Source organism: Lynx canadensis, chromosome D2 (genome assembly GCF_007474595.2).
Source record: "Lynx canadensis isolate LIC74 chromosome D2, mLynCan4.pri.v2, whole genome shotgun sequence".
Taxonomy (NCBI): domain Eukaryota; kingdom Metazoa; phylum Chordata; class Mammalia; order Carnivora; family Felidae; genus Lynx; species Lynx canadensis.
In genome coordinates this window covers 47,473,008-47,485,089 of record NC_044313.2, presented here as the reverse complement: position 1 = coordinate 47,485,089, position 12,082 = coordinate 47,473,008, and positions in this window count along the sequence as shown.

The following is a 12,082-nucleotide window of genomic DNA, read 5'->3' as shown; positions in this document are numbered from 1 at the left end:
ATGCATTAGGGCTGGGCTGGGCTGGGCTACGGAAAGGGGACAGCACAGGTTGTCAGCTTTTGATCTGTATTTAGTTCAATTTTTTTCTGACTAGGTAAGCAATATCGGACAAGCTGCTAAACCAATTTGAGGCTAGTTTCTTGCTTAAATAGGTCTCATACAGAAGGACAGAAGCCAGTGAGATCTGTAGAGTAAAGCTTTGAACTCACTCAATCCAGTAAACAGTTATTAGGCTCACTTGAAAAGGAGGTAAGGGGGAATTGCCTTGGATGGTTTATTGATGAGCTATTTCTGTCCAAAAACTATCCCAAAGTTAGTGGCTTAAACAAAAACCATCTAATGATATCTTCTAATTCCATGGGTTGACGGGGGCTCAGCTGGCTGGCTCCTCTGTGGTCTCTCTTGAGATTTCTCAAGCCCTTGTGGTCAGATGGGGCTGGACCATCAATGCTACTCTATGCAGCCTCTATCTCTATGTGACATCTTGTCCTAAGGGTCCTCTCCATATGGTCTCTCTTTCTCTCTATTCTGGACTTTTCCCATGGTCAGCTTTGGGGATCCAACTGGAGGAGCTGGGAGTGGTCCGGCTTTCTCAGTGTCTGGGCTTGCAAATCTCAAGATGTGGTTTTCTCCACAGTTTGGTGGTCAAAGCAGCCACAGGCCCACCCTAGATTTCAGGGGAGAGGCAGGAGCTCTGTCTCTTGAAGGGAAAGCAGAAATGTTTGGGGGCTATCTTATGTATCCCAACTGCCCAGCTCCGGAGCCCTCCCCCAGCAGCCTGTTGGTGATGGGATGTGCAAATCACAGTTTCAGAAGACCCACTGCTGACAGGGAGGCAAGTAGACCAGCCACTGAACAGGGCCTCCTTTCAGTGTACTTCTTTGGTATGCAGACCTTCACATTTGACCTTGGCAGCTAGCATTTTTCTGGGCTCTCAAGGGTTTCTTCATAGAAACAAGCTTCACAGGAGACTGATGTGAGCTTAGACTATTGATGTGTTTATTTACAATGGCACACTTTTCCTTCAACTAAGCATCTGGGACTCTGAATTCTTCATTAGAGAGTTTCAGTCCTGGGCTTACGTAGCAGGATTCTTGAGGGATGTCTTATCCAGGGTGGAAAAACATTGGATTCTCCTGGACACTGCTGACGTTTGGCTTTTTCACTCTCTTTTCCAAGGTCCACATAGATCCTTGGAATGTAGGATCATACATAAAATGTCAACCATATTGCATTAATACTATTGTAAAGGTATAGATTATCATATTGAGGCAGGTCTTGATCAGATTTGAACATCTTATTCTTTCTGCTTTGACTTGAGAGGATTCAGAGATTTGGTGGTGACCTATAGATCACTTATTTACTCTGTCCATTGTCAGCTTCATTAGAGTAACTCATTGCCAAGTTCAAGGAGTGAGTGTGAGCCAGGAGGGCTTCCTATACATTGACCTTGAAGGAGTCAGCAATGCCGACAAAGTGCCATGGCCCAGGATTAATATAACAAGTGCTGCCACTTGACAAATGCAGCAGGTGGGAAGGGCACATTCATTTCAAGTAGTCAGACCTGGGAGGACTTTAGTGAGGACCTTTATGGAGGAAATCGTTGGACAAAATCAAGAAGCCTGGCTTTTTGAGGGTTATGGGGAAGTGCAAAGAAAATAGGGAAATAAAATAGAATGATACATGGCATTTAGGGAATACCGTAGATTGGTAGGAACTATAAGGGGCCATATGGATGCAGTTTTAATGATTTGTATGATTATTGATTATGTCTTATTTTGAATTTCCCAACTAAGGTAGATGTTCTTTGAAGATGAAGTCCATGTCTTATACTAAAGGTTTTTTTGGGACTGACTTATAAGACTAGATAGCAAGGTGATGGACACTCAAGGGGAGAAAGATGGTCTGGTAGGCATATTCATGAACCCTAGAGGATTCCACCTGATTCCTGGGACTGCAAATGTGATGGGATACCACACCTACAAATATGCTATTTACAAGAAAGAATAAACATTGCCAATAGAATTAAGGTTACTAATTACAGACTTTAAGATAGGAAGATTATCCTGGATCAGCTGGGTGGACTAAGCAGAAGATGGAAAGGAAGTCAGAGATTTAAAGCACAAGAAGCCTCTTAATGTCAAGGAAACAGGGACCTCATTTCTACAACTATAAGGAACTGACAATAGCCTGAATGAGCCTGAAAGTGGGTTTTCCCCCAGAGCTTCCAGAGAAGAGCCCAGGCTGGCTGAATGACACCTTGACTTTGGTCTTATGAGACCCTAAGCAGAGAACACAGTCATACAGTGCAGGGGAGACATCTGACCTACAGAAACCATGAGCTAATAGACTCATGTTGTTTCAGCCACTAAGTAAGTTGTAAATTGTTCTCTGCAGCCTTCAGAGAGAGGCAGTTACCAGAGAGGTGTCACTGTCTTGATCTAGGAGGCAGTAGAGGCCAGATCATTTGATGAGCTGAGGTAAATGCTGAGCTCCAGAATGCTAAGCTAGCTGGTTGAAGACAGTCAGGGAATGGCCTTCCACAGGAAGACTCCTGGGCTACTTTCGTAGCATCCTTATCATGTTGGGGTATCTGAACAGAAATCAGCACTCTGCAAGCTCATCCTGGGATCCTTTGTCATCCTTCCTTCTCTCCCCTGCCTCTTGGTCACTCTGCCAGACTTCCTTCACACAAAGTACATTGAGGACAAAGTGGGGTTTCGCATCTTCTTCAAAACTCTTTTCCCTGCGGACTGTGTTAACTTGGTTCTGGTCAGATTTTGGGAATCAGCACTAACATCTGAATGCAGTTTATTTAGTTCTGATAGGGAGGATTTGCAGACCCCAAGAGGAAGTTTGTTAACTCCGCAGTGTTTGTTTATTATACAGGTCTAGTATTTTATTTATTCCTTTCTTCCTTTTGTTAGCGTTGGGAAGTTTCTGTTGTTCTTTGCCTTTTACAAAACGATCACTCTTCCATGTGGTCAATGCATTCTTTAAGGCACAAAGCCAGCTCCTCTGGCAAATCTTTCCTGATTCCTTGCGGTGTGGTTGTCGCTGTCTCCGATTTTTGCACATCCCACATGTATAATCCTCATCAGGAGTTCTCTGCTGGTGTGTCCCCTTCTGAGCTATAACTCCTTAAGTGCCTGTCTACCCAGTACCTTGGATGATGTTGTGGGTGCCCAGGGGTGGCTCAGTAAGAGGATGGGAGAGGCACAGTGAATGCTGGAGCGGTCTGCTGAATCACAGACAGATGGGACCTGCCAGATTGCAAAGAGCAGCTGGGTGTGAGGCATAAACACCAAGGCAATTAATTAAAAACATTTTTATTTGTCTTGATTAAAAAGAAGTTAAAGCTGTGAGAAGTTTCTACTGAGGAATTAAGGAGGGAGAGGAGTCATATGCGCTTGGGAAGGAGGAGAACCCAAGGGGAGTCAGGAGATCTTGGCTGGAGTCTTAGAATGGCTACTAATTCATGGTGACCTTGGACCTTGAGCTTTCCACCCAAAGCGGTGAAGACTTGCATTCCCTGAGTCCTCAGAGCTCTTCCAGCAGGCACCAGATGTGCTGGCTGAGCGGGCCGTGACAGAGGGCACATTTCTGTGCCTGTGCTGGAGTGCCATCCAGGATCAAAGGAAGGGAGACAGAAAGTGAAGGCCCCACTTCTAATATTTTCAAGTCACACAATCAGTTATTGTTTTGACTGAGAAGCATGCCCACTATGGTCTCCAAGTTCCTGTATGGGGAACAAGTGCACATTCTAACAGTTATCGCCTCTCATTGGAATCCCTGTCCCTGTGTTTGTTGATATGCCCAGTACCTTGAGGGAGAAAATGGGCAATCTAACTTGGTTTTGCTCTAGTCCCTAATAACGAGAAAACCAGCTGAGGTGGAGCCAAGCAGAGCTCACTTTTCAGAGGCTTCCTTCTGAAACGGCCCCATTTCATTCCTCCAGCTATGGAATTCTCTCCTGGGAGGGACCTCACCTGCCAGAGAACAAGTAGGATGTGTCCTTCATTTTTCAAATGGGGAAAACTGAGGTCCTGTGAGGGAAACTACGCAGCCTGAGACCAGAATAGCCAAGGTTTTATTGTGTGTGTCTTGCTGTATCTAAAGGAGATGCTTTCTCACTGTGAAACCTCACTGGGCAAGGAAGCAGCTGAGGTTTCTGGACCCTGTTTGGTGTGGTGAGTCTTAGATTGAAGGATATGGGAAGGATTTTGCTTTCACACTGGGAAGAAAAACAGTGAGACCATTGGTACATAGCACCATTGGTGCTGAAAGGCCTGAGTAGGTGGAGAAATATAGGAGACATTAAGGACATCACCCCAAGCAGGGCTGGGAGGTCTTTGTGAGTTAAAGTGCTTTGTTTCAAAGCAGGCTGGAGATTAAGTAGATAACTAACAGCATGTAAGGCCTTGTATCTGGGAGCTCAGAATTGCTTCTCTCCTGGACATTAGGCACGGGGATGCTTCTTGCTAGGTGGAGTCATGGCAAGCTTTTTGGAATTCAGTCTTTGCCACTTAATGGCCTTGTGACCTTGGCCAAATTTTCTCTAAGTCAAAGTTTCCTTACTTGGCAATTTGGAAAATTAACCTTTGCCTCATTGGTTTGTTGTGAAGTTTAAATTATTCAACATGTAGAGGACTTCTACTTTAAATGGCCCCCGGCAATCAATCCCAGTTGCCATAGAATGTTAATGAAATTCTAGAAAAACAGTTCTGAAAATAGGAACAGTCAATCATCACAATAATTTGGCAGAAATTTCCCTAAGTACAATTCTGATGAAAGGTTGATCAGACCTATTGTCTCATAGCTTCTTTTTCTTAGCAATGCAAGTGACTTATAACATTGTTTGATAATTTCGTTATCTACTGGGCACTCCAAAATGGCCCCCAAATTCTCAACTACTTTGGTGGCACAGGTTCTGCCCACTGTCCTCTCTGAGAAGGATGGCACCAGTTGCTGGGGAATAAGTAGGAAGTAGAGTTGTGAGTCTATAATTTCCATATACAACCTAGGGAGGGACTGGCTATTGTGCATTGCATTCTGGAGGCTGTTGTGGAACAGGATGGAGAAAAGGTGGACTCTGGGAACAGGGAATGATGGAAGTGGGTAGCAGTTTACAGATTTTTATGAACTGCATTTGCTCAAAAGAGAATCCTCAGCATACTCTCAACTTTACTAGGAATTACATTCTTTGCCTTCAGTAATACCTAAAATCAGAGCAGTGGGAAATACAGTAGGAAATACAGTACAGTAGTAGCAGTAGGAAATACAGAATTTGGAGCTGGGGAGGTGGACATCAGTTTTTCCTCTAGCTTAAACTCTAAGAAGGAATTTTACTTGGCTCTGGCACTTGCTAGCTGTGTTATTTTGTGTAAAGTATTCCATATCTTGGATTTCTCATTTCTAAAATAGAGATAGCAATATCTATGCCATAGGGTTACAAGGGAGATTAAGTTAGTTTTCAGTACATAGTACTTGGTTCTTAGTTCATACTTCTTAGTACATACTAAGGCCTCAATAAATATATTACTATCAATTATTATGCCTAATCCAGCATCTGCATTGGAGAATAGGCAGGAAAGGCAAACCATCTACTCTATTAACAAATACTAGTCTTATACATCAAAATAAAAAGTTTCTGCACAGAGAAGGAAACAATCCATAAAACTAAAAGGCAACTTATTGAATGGGACAAGATATTTCCAAATGACATATCCATTAAAGGGTTAGTATCCAAAATATATAAAGAACTTATACAAATAAATACCTAAAACACAAATAATCTAATTAGAAATGGGCAGAACACATGAACAGGCATTTCTCCAAAGAGGACATACAGATGGCCAAAGGACACATGAAAATGCTCAATATCACTCATCATCAGGGAAACCCAAACAAAACTACAGTGAGATATCACCTCACACCTGTCAGATGGCTAAGGTCAAAAACATAAGAAATAACAAGGTGGTGAGGATGTGGAGAAAAAGGAACCTCTTGCACTGTTGGTGGGAATACAAACTGGTGTAGCCACTGTGGAAAATAATATGGAGCTTCCTCAAAAACTTAAAAAGAGAACTATCCTATGATCCAGTAATTGTGCTACTGGGTATTTACCCAAAGAATACAAAAACGCTAATTAAAGGGATACATGCATCCCAATGTTTGTAGCAGCATTATTTACAATAGCCAATATGGAAACAGCCCAATCGGAAAGCAGCCCATTGGAAAAAACGATGTCTACCTCCACCTCCCTGGCTCCAAATTCTAGCATCTACTGTATTTCCTACTGCTCTGATTATAGATATCTATATATATATAGATATACATATATCTATATATATATACATATACACACACACACACGCATGCACACACACACACATGAAATATTATTCAACCACAAAAAAGAATGAAGTCTTGCCATTTGTAATAACATGGATGGAACTAGAGAATGTAAAGCTAAGTGAAATACATCAGTCAGAGAAAGACAAATACCATATGATTGCATATGTGGAATTTAGGAAACAAAACAAATGAGCAAAGGGAAGAGAGAGAGAGAAGCCAAGAAACAGACTCTTAACTATAGAGAGCAAACTGATGGCTACCAGAAGGAAGGAGGGTCAGGGAGTGGGTGAAATAGATGATGGGGATTAAGGAATGCACGTGACATGATGAGCACTGAGTGATATACGGAAGTGTTGAATCACACCATCCTGTACACCTGAAACTAATATAACACTGTCTGTTCATTATACTGGAATTAAACTAAAAAACACAAATACTAGTTCTAAATAGAAAGAACCATGTTTAAGAATGAAATAGCAGAAAAACAAAGCAAACAACAAACAGAATGAGGCCTTTCAAATAATCCTGAGGCAAAAATTATTTATAACTAGGATGTAGAAAAACGTATATTTAACATCTGAATTTTAGAAAGCACAGTATTCATGAAACAAGAATAGGCGAAGAGATGGGGGTAAGGGAATGAGATATAAAGTCAACAGATGAAATGGTAAGAAAGTGAATTGAACTTGAAAAAGAGTCTCAGAAAAATGAAACAAATTCACGTGTGAATCCAATTGTTGGTATAACCACACAGAAAGGAACTATTCCAAGTGGCACTAAAACACAGTAGTTTTACATCATTAGAGGAATTTTCTCTAAGGTTGAAAAGAATTGCAAAATATCTTAAATTGTATTCAGTAATCATATTGGTGGTAGTAGTGTTGATATTATTCTGGGACTAGGTGTATATCATGGAACAAATCAAGTGAATGATTATGTTGCTTACATTAAAATTGCACTGTTCGTGGGAATGAAAACTGGTACAGCCTCTCTGGAAAACAGTGTGGAGGTTCCTCAAAAAATTAAAAATAGATCTACCCTATGACCCAGCAATAGCACTGCTAGGAATTTACCCAAGGGATACAGGAGTACTGATGCATAGGGGCACTTGTACCCCAATGTTTATAGCAGCACTTACAACAATAGCCAAATTATGGAAAGAGCCTAAATGTCCATCAACTGATGAATGGATAAAGAAGATGTGGTTTATATATACAATGGAATACTACTTGGCAATGAGAAAGAATGAAATCTGGCCATTTGCAGCAATGTGGATGGAACTGGAGGGTATTATGCTAAGTGGAATAAGTCAGGCAGAGAAAGACAGGTACCATATGTTTTCACTCATATGTGGATCCTGAGAAACTTAACAGAAGACCATGGGGGAGGGGAAGGGGGAAAAAAGTTACAGAGAGGGAGGGAGGCAAACCATAAGAGACTCTTAAATACTGAGAACAAACTGAGGGTTGATGGAGGGTGGGGAAGAGGGGAAAGTGGGTGATGGGCACTGAGGAGGGCACCTGTTGGGATGAGCACTGGGTGTTGTATAGAAACAAATTTGCCAATAAATTATATTTAATAATAATAAAAAAAGAGATTTTTGGCATGGTTGAAAGAAAAGGAAGGTGTAAGATGGATGAGGTTAAGTGAAAACTCTATAACTCTGAATTTGAATCATCATTGTGACTGTATTTTACCTTAAAACATTTTCTGGGGCACCTGGGTGGCTCAGTCAGTTAGTTAAGTGTCTGACTTTGGCTCAGGTCATGATCTCATGGTTTGTGGGTTCGAGCCCCACATCCAGCTCTGTGCTGACAGCTCAGAGCCTGGAGCCTGCTTTGGATTTTGTATCTCTCTCTCTCTCTCTCTCTCTCTCTCTCTCCCTCTCTCAAAAATGAATAAACATTAAAAAAAATTTTTTTCCTATCTGTTGACTGAAAGGGCTGGGAAGGGATGACCAACCCAGTAAGCAGTGAACATCCTTGGTGTTTAGATTACAATCTCTAATACCATTTACACTGACAGCTTCTTGGAGAACTGGCTGATTCCAGATCTGGGGAAGAAAAGGTTCAAGAATGGCCTAAAAGAACTTGTTATACTACATAGCAAAGAAGCTATTAAATACTACTAGATATGTGTCAAAGGGCTCAGAAGGCCACCTGAATAAGCTCCTGCTGGCTAAAGATGGGACAAATTGGTAATCCATAAGGATAACAATGTGATGGATTAAAATATATCAACTAGATCTCAGTGGATGTGTTCACAATGATAATAAGAAAAGAAAACTTATCAATAACTTTTGGAAGATTCTAGGGAATCACTATTTTAAAATCTAGAAAATGAAGAGAAAATAGCAAACATTTATCCTACCTTTATTTTCAGATTTCTCCTTCTGGATAATGAGTTGAGGAGGAGTAGCTTCTCTGTATAGAAGAATTTTATCTTGGGGCTCCTGGGTAACTTGTTCGGTTATGTCTGACTCTGGATTTTGGCTCAGGTCATGATCTCACAGTTTGTGAGATCTCTCTCTCCCTCCCCTGCTTGAGCGCTCTATCTCTCTCAAAATAAATAAACATTTTTTTTTTTAAAGAAGAATTTCAGCTGATATACAAAGGATGATAGAGTTAGATCATTTTGCAGTGTCTAAAGCATTAATGAATCCAGGCAATGGAGCCAAACGAGGCATGTAAGTGGTTGAGAACATCACAGTAGGAAAGGAAATCAGACATTTGTGTATATCCCGATGGAAATAAACACCACCACCTCTGAAACAGTCATGCTTGTGTGTGTGTGTGTGTGTGTGTGTGTGTGTGTGGACACAAAAGAGGGATGTGGAAAAATAAATATAGACCTCATGTTTTTCCTGATGTCACGGTCTTCTCGTACAAGCTTTCAAGATTATTTTGCTCATAGGTTCACTGGAAAGTGACCTATTCTCCTAGAATTTCATTCTAACTCTGAGTCTGGTGAAGCTTCTAGATCTAAGTACTATTTTTGGAAAGCACAGGGAACAAAGGAACATGTTAATGATACCACAGGAATGCAATCAGCAAAGTCCAAAGTGTAGGAAACTCTACAAGACAAATCCTGTTTCTACAGAAAAATAAAAGCACATAAAAAATTGAAGGAAAATAAAAAAATGGAGGATATCTACAAATTACAAGAGATTTAAGAGTTACATCAAATTGATTTCTGTTTCAAACAAACCAACTGTTTTTTTAAAAAACACAACTGATAAAACATTTGGGGAGATCTGGACACTGAATGTAGATGTATTTATGCTAAGGAATTATCATGAATTGTTTTAGATATGATCATGGTATTGTTGATAAATCTTCAAAAGAAGAGTCACCTTTTACAGATACATAGTAAAACATTAATACTTATACATGATATGATATCCCTATTTTTGTATATATTTAAAACATTTCATAATAAAAATATAATGAGAACAGAAATGACCTCTAGGCAAATAAAAATACAAAGCCAAATGAAAATCTGGTTGTAGACTATGCAGGACAGGAACAACTGAAAAAATCGTGATCAACATAAAGAGGACAATCTTGGATTGTTCTCCCACAAAACATAAAGGAATCATGATTCCTTGAAGATAGAAGGAGCTTAAGCTATGTTTTTCTCTCCTCGAGGTTTACTTTTCCACTTCACCCTGCCCTAACGAGAGCCGCAGCACAGAGGAAGTGTATGGGAAATACCACATAGCAATGATTTCCAAGGTTTGTGAATCTGGTTCACACTCTTCACCATATTTGTATGGCAGCCCTAGAAGCCTAGCTCCCAACTGTCTTGATGAAAAATGAAGTTCTGGGAAAATAGGCCACTGTCCAGTGAATCTGTAAGCAAGATGATCTTGAAAGCTTCTAGTGGAAGACTGTGACATCAGTATCATCATGAGGTCTATATTTATTCATTCCTTCACATTCTTTTTTTCCCATCCACTCCTTGACACCTAAAATCTTTGGGATTTGAGAATATAATGTTATTCCCCAACGCATAAGATTTCAGTGGTTTGCCTTGCCCAAAAATAATGTGTCAAGTCACATATAGCAGTCAAACCTTCCATCTTACAAATGCCACGATCCTCTGATTCCTTAGCCATGGGTGTTCTTTCATCTCTACCAGCCCAGTCCAATCCATTCTTCAAGACTCAACTTAGATGTTTCCTCTTCCGTGAGGACTTCTTTGTCTAGTTTCATATTTCATGGATTCTCTATTTCTTCTCCTTCTCTTTTGAACTTTCACAGAGCTTGTTTTGTATTTCTGATGACTCACATCTTTTGCCTTGTGTTTAAGTTGACGGTTCCCCTTTCCTACTAGATTTGGGCTTTTGTGTTATATTATTTTAGTGTACTTCTAATAAGCAGCATATATATGTGTGTGTGTGTGTGTGTGTGTTTGCATTATATATCATATAATATACAATATCATGTAATATATGATATATGTCATATATCATAATTCTCTTTTTTCTTCTGGGAAAATTTAATGCATTTATATTTTGCGTAATTATTGAACTGTTCCTGTAATTACTACAAGTAATTTTTTTTTTTTTTGCTTATCACACTCTGGATTTACTTTTAATCTACTTTTCTTCTGAATTGATACAATGTTCTTATTTCCCTCTTATTTTCCCTAATGTTTGGCAAGCCAATGATATTTCTTGTAATGGTTATTCTTAAGTTTGAGCATACTATCTCTCCATAAAAAAAAAATGCAGAAACAAACTGTTCTTTGATTCTACCTCTCTTGTTACTATTGTCAAATACTTTGGTTCTATGTTTATAACACAAAACTCTTAGTTTTATTATTATGTTTATGGACAATTTTTGGCCACTTTCTCTGCTCTCTATTCCTTTTTGCATCACAAACTTCCCTTTGTGTTTATGGTTTTTTTCCTTGTTGAAATATAGTTAGTAATTCTTTCAGTGATGGTCTGTGAGTGGTAAATTTTCCATTTTGTAAGTCTGAAATGTATTTACTATGCTGTAACTCACAAGCGAAGATTTGTAAATATCTATACTTCTGGGTCACAGTCATACTGCCATCAGCACTGAGAGTTGCCATCCTGTTGTCTCTTGGCATCTCTGTGGCTTATGGGAGTTTGAGAGTAATTTAGTTGTCTTCTGGCTTCTGCACTTTCTCTGTACCCTTGATTTTTTTTTTTTTTAATTTTTTTTTTTTTTCAACGTTTATTTATTTTTGGGACAGAGAGAGACAGAGCATGAACGGGGGGAGGGGCAGAGAGAGAGGGAGACACAGAATCGGAAACAGGCTCCAGGCTCCGAGCCATCAGCCCAGAGCCCGACGCGGGGCTCGAACTCACGGACCGCGAGATCGTGACCTGGCTGAAGTCGGACGCTTAACCGACTGCGCCACCCAGGCGCCCCTGTACCCTTGATTTTTATATCCATCACCACAGCTTATTTACTTGAGCATTTATTTCTATTCCTCTTGTTTGGCTTTTGGTCTAAAACACTTCTGTCCTTTTTCCTGCTAGAACATTCTTGGCTGTGGTTTCTATGCATATTGCTTCTCTATTCCCTCTGCTTTTTGCTTGGGAGCCCTTATTAAAAGTTTGTTAGAGCCTTTCAATCTGTCTCCAGATCTCTTACTTTCTTCCTCATACTTTTTAATCTACTTTCTCTCTGGGTAAAATCCTCAGAGAGCTTCCAATTCACCAATATCCAGTTTAATTTTCTGGTCCAGC